Source organism: Humulus lupulus, chromosome 3 (genome assembly GCF_963169125.1).
Source record: "Humulus lupulus chromosome 3, drHumLupu1.1, whole genome shotgun sequence".
Lineage (NCBI taxonomy): Eukaryota > Viridiplantae > Streptophyta > Magnoliopsida > Rosales > Cannabaceae > Humulus > Humulus lupulus.
In genome coordinates, this window is record NC_084795.1 from 271,237,754 (window position 1) to 271,255,679 (window position 17,926).

A 17,926-nucleotide genomic window follows, 5' to 3' on the forward strand; every position below is an offset into this window, starting at 1 on the left:
AGAACAATTTAGATGTGATGCATGTAGAGAAAAATGTTTGCGACAATTTACTCGGTACTTTTCTTATGAATGAGAAATCTAAAGACACCACCAATGCACGAGTAGACTTGAAGAATTGGGGTATCCGAGAAGAGTTGTACCTCAAGGAAGGCGCTACAAAGTTGATCAAACCACATCCTATGCACTCTTTCACACCGGATGATAGGCTGTTTTTTTGTCAGTTCGTAAAAGGAGTTAGACTTCCTGATGGTTTCAGTTCAAATTTCTCTAAGAAAGTAACTGACAACGATGGCAACATTGTTGGGTTGAAATCTCATGATTGTCACATTCTTATGCAACGTTTGTTGTCAGTAGGAGTTCGAGGCTACTTGGATAAGTTTATTTCAAAGACAATCATTGAACTTTGCAATTTCTTTAAGCAAATTTGTGCTCTTACATTGGTTGTTAAGGACATGGAGAATGCATAATATCAAGTGATACAAATTTTGTGCAAGTTGGAGTTAATTTTTCCTCCAGCCTTTTTTAACATAATGATTAATTTAATTCTTCATTTATCGCTAGAAGCTATCCTCGGAGGACCAGTTTACATGAGGTGGATGTATCCGTTTGAGCGATATATGAAGAAGTTGAAAAATTATGTGAGGAATAAGGCGCACCCTGAAGGTTCTATAGTGGAGGGTTATGTTGCCGATGAAGCTTTGGCTTTTTCTTCGCAATATCTTCAGGGCGTACAGACTAAATTTAATCGACCGGAAAGAAATGTGGATATTGTTATTTCTAAAAGATAGTTGTCAGTTTTTGAATCACAATGTCATCCAAGTAGCAAAAAGAAAATCATGTCCCTTGACTATCTTCATCGGAAAGAAGCGGAGTGGTTTGTACTCAACAATTGCCCTGAAATCCAACCATATATGGAGTAAGTAGCTCAACACATACATGAATTCATTAAATTTAATTCATGGCAAACTGTTATCTTACCTTAATCTTCGTGCTATACAGTGAATGCCTTTGAGAAAATTCTAACATAAATCTTCAAAAAGATTTCCCTATTTGGTTTAAATTGAAGGTAACTTATCGAAACTGTAGAATTCTTACGAAATTCGTATTGATTAATACTCATCTCATTGTATTTTTTTTGTGTCATACTCTATAGATGGGTCGTTTGTGGCAAGTACAGTCAACTGAGTGTACTGATGAATTATTTGCTTTAGAAAATGGGTCCAATCAGAATGCATACTTCTACACGGCTTGCATTGTTAACAATGTGAAGTTTTTGGTCCATAGTCGTGACGAAAGATGTACCACTCAAAATAGTGGAGTTTCGGTGCCAGGAACCGATGGTTTCACTTTCTATGGCCAACTTGAGGAGATTGTAGAGTTATGCTATTCCCATGGTTACTCGGTTGTATTGTTTCGATGAAAATGGTTCAACACTGATGCAAGCAAGGGTCAAAATGTGACTGAGAATAACATAACTAGTATCATGATTAATTCTGAATGGTACAAGAACGATCACTTTATTCTCGCTACTCAAGCAAAACAAGTTTTCTACTTGGAAGGTCCTTCAAGAAACAAAAATTGGAAAGTAGTAGAAGAAGTCAATCATTGAAAGATCTGGGATCATCCAAGTATCGATGATGATAACGAGGTTGATGTCATACACGATAGCACTTCGTCAAATTTTGTACTCACTGTGGAATTAGGAGAGTTGGAGATTATGCATTTGGATCGACCTGATCACACCAGCATAATTAGGGAAACGTCTCGATCTGTTTCGGATGTGGATGATGATTTCATCAATGACGATGACGAAATTAGTGAAGATGATTTAGAAAGTACAGATGATGATGTAGGAATTGACATTGATGAGGAATAATATTTTTTTATGCATATTCATATTTGTATGTTTAATGTGTATGTTTTAATTTCAAGACTTTTCAATCAATATATGACTTTTCTCAACAATGTTTGTTTCAACTGAATTACTGATGTTGACGCCGTTTTTCGTCTAACAGTGAAAGAAGAGCACATAAACAATAACTGATAATGGCCAATTGAAATAAGACAATACAGACACACGATTTTTACGTGGTTCAACAGTTAAATCTGCCTAGTCCACGAGTCTCTGTTATTAAACTCAAGATTATCTCTGGAAATTCTTCAGGAATGAATTCTCCAGAGTTTTCTCTCAAGGTTCAAAATTTCTGTCCTTTACAATGGTGCATGGCCTCTCTATTTATAGAGAAGGCTGTAGAATACTATCCCACATATTTTGGGTAGTTACTCTTTTTGTGTAATTCAAATAAATGGCTTTAAATGCCTATAATCAGATATAAAAGGGAACGTCCCCTGAAGACCAGAGGATGTATAACTGACCAAATAATATCCCATGATTCTTGGGGATTTACAATAATAAATGAGGATTACATTTCGTATAGACATCACTTATATATATTCAAGGTGTTTATCAGGTATCTCCAAGGCTTTAACTTCCCAGGTTTCCCGTCATCTTTCGAGATCGTATGTGCGTCGAGCTCGGGACCTCTGATCCGGGGTCATCCCTGAAGATGGATGCGTCTCTGGAGCTAACTTTTCGAGATCATGAACACTCCGAGGTCACCATATCCGAGGTCGTCTATGTCCTGCAGGCTCGATATTTAATCCTGGAGCATATTTCCAACCTTATGAGTCCACTTGTTTGCGAATCCAAATTTCGAGGTCATATTTAACATAGCTCGGAATCTGGGTGTAACAACTGAAATAATTTAAGTTATGTAATTAACCTCCAACTATAACTGAAATTAAGTTAATAATTATTTAAACTGCAAAGATATGTCTGCTATTGTTGCTCATGCACATGGCGGTGATGGAGCGAATCCTCCTCCTCCTCCAAATTCGACACGAGTTCCTACTTCCTGTGAGACAGGTAATATACTATAATTACTCTATCTTTTATCAATAAATGTCAAATTGTTACTATTTTATTCAATTTAATTCTATTGTTTAATTAACAGATCCAGTGGCTCCTGCAAAAAGAAGAGGCCGGTCTCGATCCACGGTCAACGTCGTGGCCATAACCGAGGTATTGGACAGAAGTTGAAGGGCACTAGTACATTTGCCTCAAGCGCCACTGGATCCTCTTCACAATCAGAGCAAACAGCATTTCCATCCACCACCGTTGGCCCACCAACGATACCACCTGAGGCTTTCCAGTCCTTGATTCAACACTTCAGTCAAAGCCTTTATGACCCAGAACAACAACTTCCAACAAATGCAAAAATATTTTCAAACAACAAATCCGAACATCCAACCTCCACAATTTGAGCCTGTCAACTTAGACATGAACATGATACAGTCCATGATGGCAAGCTTTCAACCACAACAGCCACAACCACCACTGCCACCACAACAGCCTCATGATAATGACTTTGGAATTGATTTTGATGACATTTAGATTTATTAAATTACTATTTTTAAATTATTAATATTTTGTGTTGTTTTTTTTTATTTTGGAGACAATACTACTTATGTTTTGTTATCTTACATTTTGGAGACTATGAATATTGTTGAATTGGTTTTATTATTTAATTAATAAATTGGTTTTATTATTTAATTAAATAAGTTGGTTTTATTTATTTATTTAATTAATATTTAATATTTTATTAAATAAATTTTAATCAATATAATTAATTAAATATATTTAAAAAAATTGTATACCTACAGCGACAACATGATGTCGCCGTAGGGTGCACTCTGAACATGAATATCTGAGTTTTTGTGACACTGCAGCGATGACATGTCGTCGCTGTAGGTATATAAACCCACGCACTATGTCGTCGATGGACCACATGTCATCGCTGTAGATGGAGCAGTCGACGGACCTACAACGACAACATGTCATCGCTGTAGAAGTTTTTGAAATTCAAATTTTCAAATTTTGCACCACTAACAGCGACGACATGTCGTTGCAATATACCAGTCCAAACCGAAAAATGGATTTCCTATTGCGATCGACATGTCGTCGTTGTAGTAAAGCATTACTGTGATGACTCTGTTTTGTCGTCGCTGTAGATTTCTACACATACGGACCTACAGTGACGCCGTTTTGGCGACGACTTGTCGCGGTAGACCTACAACGACGACTTATTGCTTTACAGCGATGACAAAATTCGTCATTGTAGACTCTTTTTCTTATAGTGCCAGAATCTCAAAGGGGCCAACAAACCTAGGGCTCAGCTTGCCCCGAACACTAAACCGTTTTACTCCCCTCAAAGGTGAAACCCTAAGGAACACATGGTAACCGACCTGAAACTCTACGCTCCTGAATTTCAAGTCCGAGTAACTCTTTTGGTGAATCTGGGAGGCGAGCATTCGAGCTCTAATCTTTTCAATCGCCTCATTGGTCCTCTGAACCATCTCAGGGCCCAAGTATCTCCTCTCACCCGTCTCATCCCAATGGATAGGTGACTTGCACTTCCTCCTATATAGCATCTCGTACGGAGCCACTCCGATAGTTGCTTGATAACTGTTATTGTATGAAATCTTAATCAAAGGGAGATACTTACTCCAAGATCCCCCAAAATCCAGCACACAGGCTCGTAACATGTCTTCCAATATCTGAATCGTCCTCTCAGACTGTCCATCTGTCTTAGGATGATAAGCGGTACTAAACTGCAACTGTGTGCCCATAGCCTTCTACAGACTCTCCCAAAACTTGGAGGTGAATGTGGGGTCCCTGTCCGACCTCGGAGCCCCATGAAGTCGAATAATTTCCTTCACATACAACTCGGCATACTGCTCCACAGTATAAGTCATCCCGACAGGTAAAAAGTGGGCAGATTTGGTATACCTATCAACAATCGCCCACATCGAATGTTGCTGTCCCACGGTCTTTGACAAACCAACCATGAAGTCCATGGTGATATCTTCCCACTTCCACTCTGGAATCCCTAGAGGCTGCAATAACCCTGCTGGCCTATGATGTTCAGCCTTTACCTGCTGACAAGTTAAGCACTTGGCCACATAATCCACCACGTCCCTCTTCATTCCCGACCACCAATACAAGGCTCTCAAATCTTGGTACATCTTCATCGTATATGGATGTAAAGATTAGGAAGTGGTATGAGATTCATCCAAGATCTCTCACCATATACCAGAATCCATCGGAACACAGATCCAACCCTTGTACTTTAGTAATCCCATCTTCGAGATAGAATAGTCCTTAGCCACTCCGACAAAGACATTCTCTCAGTGCCCTCTCAAATGGGAATCCTTCCCCTGCACCTCCTTGATCCTCTCAAGGAGTGAAGAGTGAAGAGTGATGTTGGCTAACCGACCAACCACCAACCCTATACCCGCTCTAGTCATCTTTCGTGCTCGAATCACCAGAACTATATTTTTTTTCTTCATGCCTGGCCCTCGCCCTTTTCTTTCTTGCTAGATGTCGCAGAATTCTAAGAATTGGTGGGGGTCAGAGCTTGCAATCCCTTATTCTTGATATGCGAGCACCAGGAGAGGTGCGAAAAGGAAGACATCCGAGATCACTTCCGACACCAAATTGATGAGGTCGAGGAGAAGAAGAGGAAAATACTTCGGGTCGCAGTGTACCCAAATCTGGATCCCGAGATCAGACCCGTCCCTCTCGACCCGAAACTCAAAGTCACCATCGCTTTCGAGCCTGGCGTTCTTTCATTTTCGATGATGGGAGATCCTTCGAGCTGCCCTTCTACCTCACAAGCTGTATCAATTCCAACCTTAAGAGAAGAATTCTTTGGGGCCGAACACTACTGGAGCTCAGTCATATCTATGAGCCAAATATCCGACCTCCTATCCTACCATGGCTTGAAGCTCTCGACCGCTCTAATGTGTCGGCTTGTGACCTCGAGCGAGCAGAGCTACTTTGGGCTGGGAGATGGCAACCCCGAAAACAAAATCAAGCTCGCCGCATGGAGTCGCGAGCACATGAGGGCAGGGGCTCTACTCCCCCTGAAGCCCTACTTCAAAGAATTTCTAGACTTCATTGGACTTACTCCTTTCCAACTCCAAACCAACTCCTACAGGGTCCTCTCGACCCTTAAGTCATTACATCACGAGCTGACGTGGGAAGGACCTTCACCTCGAGAGATCTTATATCTCGTTTGCCTAAAGGGAAACCCCTCTCGAGCTCGGGGAGGAGACGACTTCTACTACCTCTCGAGTTATTCGAAGGAGAAGAAGCTTTTTGGAGACATGCCAAACCATCCCCCAAACTTCAAGCTCGCGTTCTTATGGACGGATGGCCTTGCTCCTTCAAAGTTTTACTTCTTCCAATGCATTAGTAATTATTCTCAAGCCTAACCTTCTTTCTTTTTCACCAAATCATAAAGCTCGGAATTCTAACATTAATCTATTTCTATAGCCAGCTACCACCATCCCACCTCCACCGACTCAATGGTGGAACATAAGGCAGCTTTGTTCCAACTGCCTTATGGACAGCGATCGCTGTCGTATCTTCTCCACAAAGAACGACTTCGAGCCTGCAGCCTTTTGGAGGAAGGCCAGTCAACTGATGACTCTGCCTACCGCAAATACTTCCGGTGGGATCACGTGCTGCTTCCTACCTACAAGATTCCTCCCAGGAGGAAGTCTTCAAGCTCCCGGGCTCGCCCCCTGCAGTTCACCATAATGGTTGTCCTACTTCGGGAAACGAAGCTCATGACGAAGCTTCACCGAGCTCGGGTAGCGGAGTTAAAATTGTGCTTAGCTCCAAAATGTGGTCACCTTCCTTACTTAAACACAAACTCAACACCTTAATCCTTATCCCCGACCCTAGGGATAATTTTTACGTTTGGTCTTGGGTAGATCATAGGGTGCATAGGTTTGATAGTTTGCTAGGCCCGTTTCAAACCATGTACAGTCTAAATGAGGTTTAGGACGGGGTCGACGTTCGATACGGGGCCAATATATATATGGACCTCTCGAGGATAACCCCTACTTATAGAGAAGGGACTCCCCTAACATACTCGGAGGATAGAGGAATTACTTGGTCCCCGAGCTCAAGCTCATTAGAGAGTACCATTTAGGTTTCTTTTCTTCTTGTTTTTGCTTCTTTTAGTGGCTTAGGCTCGTATACTAAACTGTAACTTGTATGTTTTGCAGACGACATGGACTCTATCCTGGACAATTTTCTCAACCTCCTTGCGAGAGCCAAAGGAAGCAAGCGCCTGAGGGCATCTCAAAGAGGAGGGAGCCCCTCCAAATCCTTAAAGAAAATTGAGGGGACTCTTCCAGCCTTGACTGTCCAAAATCTGAGCCAAGCCACTGACTCTACATTGTGGTCAGGGTCTTTACTGAAGTGGAGATGGTGGCGCCTGTGGTCCTCTAGCCTCCAGTCTAATCCTCTCAGCAACCTGCTTCGGCCCTAGGAAACCAGCCCCTACCCAAGAACGTCTTCCGTCTATCTCGACCCACGTTCCCTAGTATGTGATTGATCCAGCTGCAGGGTCATGCGGGATCAACTTGGGCTCAGGCATCTTATCCTGAGTCGGCCAAAGCCTTAGCAACCTCGGAGCTCCCTAATGGTAGTTCCTTACCTCCTGTCGCGACACAAACACCATCTTTGACAAGGGCAGCGAGCTCTTCACCTTGGTAAGTCATTTTATTTTATAATGTCGCCTATACATACTTATCTTGCATGTTTAATAACCCATTTTTGTTTATGTGTACAGGCTTTCATCGTGTTTGTTCAACACAACTTCAAGTTGAACAACGATGTTTTAGTGAGCTGGGCCTACGCTCAAGAGGCAAAGAACCTTCAGTTAAGGTTGCAACGCTGAAGGTGTCCGAGCTTGAACAGAAGCTGGAGGCTGCCCTGACATCTGCCCAAAGGGTGTCTGATCTCGAGTCTACAATGGCCGTGACTTTGAAGGAAGTTGAGGCCAATGAACTCTGAGATCAAGGAGAAGGACTCCAAAATCAAAGACCTCCAAGAGCTCAATGCCAAACTGGAGGAGGACAAAAAGGCAACCTTTGATATAATCGAAGGTGAGAAGGCCCACCTTCTTGAGGAGTTCAAGAAGAAAAAAGATAATGTCGTCGACATGGCGATGTACCATATCTGGGTCAAAAATCTTGAGCTTGACACCAGTTTCTTGGACACCCTCGAGGCTGAGTTTATTGAGAGAAGGTAGGCTTGCCTCGACCAAGAAGACGCTAGGGCTGAGGTCGAGGAGACAGCTGGAGCCTCTGGAGTCATTGGAGGGGAGGAACCTGCTCCGTGAGGGCGAGGTCATGGCTGCATCCCATTAATCTTTTGTAACAAGTATCTTAATTTATACATGCCATTAGGGCGAAGACAATTCTCAGCTCAATTTAGAGCTATTTTTTATATAGCAACGCTAATCTTTGATGTAGATAATCTTCTGGCTTGAAATTTTTTATGCATTTGATTTTACTTTCAGCTTTTTGTTTTAATATTATGCTTTACATTTCTAAGTTGAAATATTTTGAGCATGTTATATTAAAAACTTGCTTTTATATTTGTTTATCCGTACAAATACATATATTGGATTTATGCTTGAATTCCAATGCACTCATGTACCGTTTGTTCAACATATCCATGTATGTCTTCGTTAATATCAAGGCCAACCCTTACTTTCACCGTGTACTTGAAAGTACTTAATTGGCATGTAAGTTTAGTAGTTTAGTTATATCTTGCTTTTCTCGTCACTTTTTCTCATCCTCAAGTAGCTCCTCGAGGCTGTGAGGTCAAAACTAATTTTTGCAAAATTTTCTAGCCTTGGGATCGACTTAATTTGTAGTTGGTTTATTTTTTATTCCAACATTCTTGCTTGTCGATTAGTTTTAGCTGGTTTGTTCCAAACTAATTTAGATTGCGTTTGGTTTGTAATCCATCCACTTATAAATTTTTTCAATCTGGTGAAGTCCAGATAGCTTAAGCTCGCGTGTTTGGTTATTACTCCATACACTTTCAATCTCGTTAAGTCCGGACAACTTTAGCTTGCATTTTTGGTTATTATTCCATACACTTTTAGTTCGCGTTTTTGGTTATTATTCCATACACTTAGTTTTAACGTCGAGTTGAGTCTAGGCAATTTTAGCTCGCGTATACACTTATAACTTTTGTGTCGGGTTAGGTCTAGACATCTATATTAGTTTGCATGTATACTTACAACTTTCATGTCGGGTTAATGATCCAGACATTTTTATTCTATGTTATTTATTTTTTCAAACTTATGGTATGATTGTATACCACTGATGCCCCCTTAATATCCTATGAGTGTGACCATAGGTTATTGAATTAAGAGAGTTTGCAAAAAATACAAAATTTAATCAAGAAAACAAAATTTTGAACAAAACTTAACATTTTATTAAACAAGCTTGGTTACAACGAAAACATCATTTCCACATTATTGATAATAAGGTTGTAGATGTTCGCCATTACAAGCTCGCGGAACCAACTCTCCGTTCAATCTTGCCAATTTATACAACCCAGGTCAGATGACAGATTTGTTCTGGTATGGTCCTTCCCAGTTAGGTCCGAGTACCTAGGCAGACGAGTCTCATGGAGCTAAAAATACACGTCTTAGTACTAGGTCTCTCAATTTGAATTTTCTATCTCGAACCCTCTTATTAAACTACCTTGTAGCTCGCTGCTGGTATGCAACACTTTTAAATTGAGCTTCATCTCGTCTTTCTTCAATGAGGTCTAGATTTTCTTCAAGTTGGGATTGGTTTGAGGACTGATTGTACGCGTGGCTCCGTATTGTAGGGATTTTGACTTCAATAGGCAACATGGCCTTGAACCCATACGCTAGGGAGAAGGGAGTATGCCCCGTTGAAGTCCGAGCTATGGTTCGATAAGCCCACAAAACTTGAGGTAACTCCTCGGGCCACCTTCTTTTTGCCTCTGCTAACCTTTTCATTATGGAGCTCTTTAGGGTCTTGTTGACTGCTTCGGCCTGGCCGTTTGACTGGGGATGGGCGACAGAGGAGAAGCTTTTTATTATCCCATTTTTTTCGTAGAAATGAGTAAACATGCCACCGTCGATCTGGGTTCCGTTGTCCGACACTATCTTCCTGGGCATCCCATATTGGTAGATGATATATTTTTTTACCACAAAGTCTAAAACTTTTTTCGAAGTAGTAATCAACAGCGACCACAGTGTACCTTACTCCACCTTTGCTAGTTGGCAATGAGCCTATAAGGTTGATTCCTCACACTACAAATGGCCATGGGGAGGTCAACATGGTAAGCTCGGTAGGTGGAGCTCGTGGAATTGAAGCAAATCGATGGCATTTATCACATCATTTGACATACTCGAAGGCGTCTGCCTTGACTGTGGGCCAGAAATACCCCTGTCTTATCACCTTTTTGGATAGACTATGCCCCCCAAGATGATCTCCACAAAATCCTTCATGAATTTCTTCCAAAATTTTCTTCACCTCGAGTGGAGTTATACATTGGACTAATGGCATAGAATACCCTCTTCGATACAACCTTCCTTCCACAATAATGTACCTCGAGATTTGATACACCAGTCTTCGAGTCTGGTTCCGGTCTGCTGGGAGACTTCCAGTTTCGAGGCAATCAATTATTGGGGTCATCCATGTAGGTTGTGAGTCGATCATGCATACGTCATCTTCATCAGGCTCGCTGATACTCCGGGTCGAAAGAAACTCTACCAGGACCACGTTCAGTGTATCGGCCTCGCTGGTTGTAGCGAGCCTGGCCAACACGTCTGCATTTGAATTTTGTTCTCGGGGGACTTGCTCTATAGAATAGAATTCGAATTGTCTGAGTGTAGCTTTTGCTTTATCTAGGTATGCAGCCATTTTTATGTCACGAGCCTGATATTCCCCTAAAACTTGGTTGACCACCAGCTGCGAGTCGCTATAGCAGTGTATAGCCTTTGCTTTGAGTTCTTTGGCTATTCGAAGTCCTGCTAGTAACGCTTTGTACTCAGCCTCATTATTTGTTGCTTCGAAGTTGAACCTTAAAGCAGAGTGGAATCGATTTTCGGCTGGGGTAATCATTATAATGCCTGCCCCTAATTCATTTTCGTTGGAGGATCCATCGACATAAAGTTTCCACAGCTCGTGGGCTGGGGTTACAACTTCATCATTTGAAATTCCAGTACACTCGACAATGAAATCTGCTAGGGCTTGTCCCTTGATGGTCGTTCTTGGGTGGTACGTGATCTCGAATTGTCTGAGTTTGACAGTCCACTTTAACAATCTTCTGGATGCCTCTGGTTTGGACAAAACTTGTCGTAGTGGCTGGTCAGTTAGCACATGAATGGGGTTTGCTTGGAAATAAGGTCGGAGCTTTCGAGATGAATGTATCAGGCTAAGAGCCAATTTTTCCATCAATGAGTATCTTGATTTTGCCCCCAATAACCTTTTGCTAACATAGTATACAAGCTTTTGTACTTTTTTCTCTTATCGGAAGAGCACCGCACTAATTGCGTGTTCGGTTGTCACGAGGTATAAATACAGAACCTCTCCCGTGATAGGTTTCGACAAGATTGGTGGTTCTACGAGGCGCTTCTTAAGGTTCTGAAATGCGAGCTCGCACTCCTTTGACCACTCGAATTTTTTGCCCCCTCTCTAAAGGTTGAGAAAAGGAAGACAACAGTCTGTGGGTTTCGATATTAACCTACTCAATGTCGCCATCTGTCCAGTTAATCTCTTGACATCCTTGTGCTTTCGAGGTGAGGGAATTTCTATCAATGCCTTAATCTTATCCAGATTAACTTCTATCCCTTGTGCATTTACTATAAATCTAAGGAACTTTCCCTAAGACACTCCGAACGAGCACTTTTGTGGGTTAAGTTTCATGTTGTACTTTTGAAGTATGGTAAAGCACTCTGTGAGATCATTGACATGGTTATCGTTATGTTTCAATTTAACTAACATATCATCAACATAAACTTCCATGTTATTTCCTTTCTACTTGACAAACATCATGTTCACCAGCGTTTGTTATGTGGCTCCAACATTTTTTAGCCCGAAAGACATGACATTGTAACAGTATAACCCTTTGTCAGTCACGAAGCTCGTGTGTTCCTGATCTGGTGCATGCATGGAGATCTGGTTATACCTAGAATAAGCATCCATGAATGACATGATTCCATGACCTGCAGTGGCATCTACGAGCTGATCTATCCGAGGCATGGGGAAACAGTCTTTAGGGCATGCCTTGTTAAGATCTGAGTAGTCGATACAGGTTTGCCATTTTCCATTGGGTTTCGGGACCATCACTGGATTGGCAATCCAATCAGGATAAAAGGCATCTCATATGAATCGATTTGCCTTTAACCTGTTGACCTCCTCATTGAGAGCCTTCTTTCTATCATCATCTAGGAGTCTTCATTTTTGCTGCTTCGGGGGGAAGCTTTTATTAATATTGAGCGCATGGCTCATGACATTCGGATTGATTCCTACCATGTCTGAGTGCGACCATGCAAACACATCCTGGTTTTCTTTCAACAAGAAAATAAATTGCTTTCTTGCCTTTTAAAAAAGGTTCTTATCCACCTTCACCACCTTTGTAACATTTACTGCATCGAACTTTACCTCATCAAGATCTTCCAAAGGTTTGAGATCGACCCTCTCATCGACTCTGGGATCGATCTCCTCATCAATTTCAAAAACAACTTTATTTATTTCTTGGATAACTACAAGGGCTTGCGGATTTGTCTTACTTTTTCCTCTTATGGAAATGCTATAACACTCCCTTCATGCGAGCTGGTCTCCCTTCAGCATCCCGATGCCAGTAGAGGTCAGGAACTTGAGGGCCAGATGCCTAACAGACGATACTGCCCCCAACCCAATTAGGGCGGGTCTCCCGAGTAGTACGTTGTAGGCCGATGGGAGGTCCACCACTACAAACGCCATCATCTTGGTTACGGAGATTGGATAGTCTCCCAAGGTTACGGAGAGTTCGATGGATCCCATACAGGAAATCCCTTATCCTGAAAAGCCGTACAACATTGTTGCACATGCTTTCAAATCGTGAAGCACGAGTCCCATCTTTTCTAGAGTGGCTTTGTAAAGGGTATTCACCGAGCTCCCGTTATCAATCAGGACTTGGCGTATCCTCTTTTTCGCGAGCTAGAGTGTAATTACCAGGGGGTCGTTATGAGGAAATTGGACATGTGATGCATCCTCTTCGGTAAATGTTATAGGTTGAGTCTCAACCCTCTATTGTTTTGGAGCTCATGGCTCGAGTTCGTAAGGAGAACCATCTCCGGTCTTGAGCTCATTTACGTATCTTTTCTGGGAATTCCTGCCCAAACTTGGGATATGAGGTCCCCCCGAGATGGTTACTACATCCTCTCCATCAATCGGAGGGGGTCTCTCTTCCTCCCGAGCTCGGGAGTTATTGTGTTGGGCAGGCTGCGCGGCTGCTATCCTCTGACTTGTTGATGCTTGCTTGGGATTTCGGTTTCTGACGTATTGACCAAAATATCCCCTCGAGATCAAACCTTCGATCTCGTCCTTTACTTGCCGACACTCGTCGGTTGTGTGTCTAATGTCTCTATGGAATCTACAGTATTTATTTGAGTCCCTTTTCTCCTTCTGATTCCTCATGGGGTCAGGTTGTTTGACCGGGACCTGGTTTTCATTGGCCAGGTAAATATTCTCCTGAGCCTCATTGATCTCGGTATACACCTTGTATACCGAGAAGTATTTATCCTCTTTCTTATTTTTACATCCATCTGCCTCGGGGTTATTCCCTTCGTTCTTCTTCCTTATAGAAGGGTTTTCCCCAGAGGGTTTGAAGTTAGCGGGGTCACCGAGGTCGAGGCAGAGTTCACGTTTGTCGTTGTAGTTATGGGCGGAGAGGTCAGGTTCACTGCTAACCTCGCCTCTTCTACACTGACAAATCTTTGGGCCCTCCGATTGAACTTGGTTAGTGACCTGATAGGTTTCCTTTATAAATCTTCCCAAAGGGGAATTCTGGCAAAATACCCGCCCTAACAGCCATCAGGTGGCCACTATCGTTGACATTCCGAGCTCGGGCCACTTCTAGGTTAAACCTCGTGAGGTAACTCTTTAATGACTCACCATGCTGTTGTCGAACATTGGTTAGGGCTGAGGCCTCGGGCCTGATGCCAACCATAGCCTTAAATTGCATATTAAAGTCCCTAGCTAATTGATCCTAGGATGAGATCGAATGTCTTCTAAACTTCTCAAACCAGTTTTTTGTTGGTCATGTAAGTGTGGCCGGGAACAACATACATCTGAGCTCGTAGCCAACATTGCTGGCTCACATGATGGTGTTGAAGGTACTCAAATGACTATATGGGTTTGAGTTTCCATCAAATGGTGGGACATGGGGTAATCTGAATCTCTGAGGAAACTGAGTACTGGAGATATGCAGGGAAAAAGGCTCGAGCTCCTCATCAGACTCTTCAACCTTGTCCCTGTTACGTTCGTCTTGCAGGAGCCTGAATGCTCTTTCTAACTGGTCAATCCTTTCCTGGACTAAATCCACTGGGGGTCGAGCCTGGACCTGAGGGGGCTGGTTATCGTTAATAAAAACTTCAGCTCCCTATCTTGGTATAGGGTTATACGCTGGCTGTTTACGACCGTTTAGATGGTCACGCATATTAGGGTTCAGGGGATTATCTCGCCCTTAGTTTTGGTTTAGATGATTTTGTAGATCGGGGTGATTCCCTCGATTCCTTGTAGGCCTTGGCTAGTTGTTATAAATGCTTACAGACCGAGTGTAGTCTGAGCTTTCGCTTACGTAACTTGTAGCCTTCTCTGGAGGCGTGGCTCGGTGATTACGAGGTGGGTCCCCTGTTGGCCTTCTTGTTCCAACAGTTTGTGATCTTGAAATTTGGCTTCTTGAAGGCCGAGGAGCTCTACGATCTCGGGTAGCCTCCTTTTCGTTCTCCTATCCAGGCTTGGATTGTCGGTTTCCATCTCGACTGCCGCTACGAGATGGGCTCCGTTGTGCAGATCGTGGGACCTGTCGAACTGGCGAGGGGTGTCTTATTGGCGATGGCAGATGCCTTATGGGCGATGGTGGATGTCTCCCATTGTCAGGACTAGATGGCCTAGAATTTTCCTGGATAGGCTCCAAGTTGTTTCTTGTAGTATCACGATTCGGGTTCTGAGCCATTGGAGGGGCTCGGTTATTACCCGTTCCTGTAGAAAATTTTTCAGTTGGGTTAACAGTGGCCTCAGCCCGGGTACTCCTTTGAGGCCTTGGCTGATTCAACTGCGATGCTTGTTCTGCCCTCCTGGCGGCCGTGCTCCCACGGGGGCGTCTTCTAGGCCTCTGGGAGGTGCATGGGCGTCAGCTGCCTGTCTAGCTAATTCTTCATTGCGTTTTGCCGCCTCTGCCAATTGCTTGCGCAATTGACGAATTTCAAGTTCCATGATAGGAACATATCTGTCAGGGTTGTAGTATAAATCCTCATTAGGCCTGGGAGAAGGTGGCCCTCAAGAATTGGATGAATCACTCCTCTCCTCAGGGTCCGGGTCCACCATAGGCTGCTTTCCAGGTTTTCGGGGATATTCCTCGGCACGAGGAGTCTGCTTCTCGGGTATCTAGGGCAATGGTCGCCCACTAGTACTGGGATTGTTTGTAGCAACCATTGATGATTCAGGAGGTTTTATGATTAAACAGGTTCACGCCTTGTTTAATGGCTCTCAATGAAAGGACCGAACTATTGACGCCGTTTTTCGTCAACTTAGAAATGAAGAGCAATTAAACAAAATACCAAAGGAGACAAACAATAAGAGACACGATTTTTATGTGGTTCAGCAGTTAAAATCTGCCTAGTCCACGAGTCGGTGTTATTCAATTTTTGGAATTCTCTCAAAGCTTTTCTAGAAGCAGTTTTTTAGAGTCTTCCCCATACAAATTTCTCAATCCCCACAAATGAATTGTTCCACACTATTTATAGAGTGGTTTACAAAATATTTCCCCTCACATTTCGGGGGAGTTATTATCCAAATCGCAAATTAAATATAATTAAATGCATATAATTACACAATACGCGCATAAATCCCACGATATTCGGGATTTATTAATAGATTAAAACCAATCCCTTATATATAGGGATATTCAAACAGTAACTATGTTCACATGTGTCTATTGACCTTGAATGAATGCTTCTGAGATCGGTCATCCATCACGAGCTCGTCAACTTGGTTTACCTCGGTCTTAGCAAGAGACTTTATCAAGATCATCCCCCCAGAGCTCATAATGCCTGAGCTCGAGTTGTCTTGTCTGATGGCAGAAATTGAACCAGTAGATCTATACAAGTATTGGCTCCCCTTTCATTGTAACTTTGAGCTCGACTTGTAGCCTCGGAACCCCTTCGAGATTGCGTAACTCCGAGCTCACCAATTCCGACGTCACTGCTTTAATACTCAGCGAGAACGTCCTTAACTTTCTCATTACAGCCGACTATATGATGAATATGTTTATTCCGAGCTTACATTTCACGAGCTTGACTTTTGAGATCAAAATTTCTATTCTCTAAATTTGGGTGTAACAGTCGTGTTCATTAGATTTTTGCTATAATAAGGGCCTTGTTTGATTGTTATATTTTTTTTTGTGCCAAACACTAAATTAAGAGAGAGCTTATATCACTAATATTTTCTAAGAGCCCTATAAGTTTTGTTTCTCTTTACAACTCCAACGATGAATATAGTCTCTGAAGTACCTGTAGTTGAGGGCACTACAAGAAATTAGAGGCTTTGCAATGAAAATTTGCTGCAAATACTTCACCGCAAAAGGTCATCGTAAATACCATTATCTGCGGCGAAAAAAAAATGCTTGCCACAAATATCAATAAATCCGCCATAAATAATTCTGGATTTTGTCGTAATTGACCCTAATTTGCAGAGAAAATTAAAAATAATTCGCCGCAAATAGTGTAAAAGAAATAAAAAAAATTAAAAAAATTCAAAGTTAATATATAATAAAATTTAAAATTAGAATTGTAGTCTCCATTAATTGGTAAGAAAATAGATCATACAATCTAATATTAATAATTGTCTTATAGTATTAAAATAAATAAAACTTCTATTTATATAACTATAGAATCTATCCTAAGTTGATCGCATCATCATTGTCACTTTCATCTGGAAACTGAATGACTGGGGGCGGTGGAGATCGTGGCAGAGGTGTTGACGAAGACGCGCCATTTCTAAATGTAGATTGAGGTGGGATTGGCAGGGGAACATGTGTTGGCGCGTCTTGTTCGAACATATGTGGAGGCGGTGGTGGAGCTTGTAAAGGTGCATTCATATACATCTCCCACCATTGAGTTACTTCATACAATCTCATTGTTTGAGGTGGTGGGCGGGATTCAGAAGGAAGGCCCTGGGAAAGGAACTCAATGTTTTCTTATTGTCTTAGCAAGTTAGCCATTGCTTGTCCCATCGTGCTATTATTATCATTGGATTGAGCGGGCTGGGTGTATGACGACGACTGTGCCTGAGCATGAGATTGACTGCTAGAGGCCTTTTTCCCCTTTAATGTGTGACCAACTCCTCGTTCATGGTCGTTTGTGCTTCACACCCCCCGAAATTGTTATGTTTTGGTTTTGTTCATTGATCATAATTTTCCAAGGGGGAGATTGTAATAACTATGTTTTTCTGCAGGTGATTTTATATGTGTAGATGTTGATATCCACAATCAATTGAAGATGATCGTATGCGGGCACCGACAACCTGTAGAACAAAGAAGAGAGTAACTGGGAAACCTTGGGACATCGGGATGGTGCCGGCCGAAGGGACTCCGATGGTTAAGTCAGTAAGATTGTTAACAATGCAATAATGAAAAGGAAAATGAATCACTGAGCTAAGTTACCACCTATCTTGACTGCAAAAATAAGTATGTAATTTTAGAGAGAAAGAGAGAATGAATTGTATGTGAGAAGAGTTGTGATGATTCATA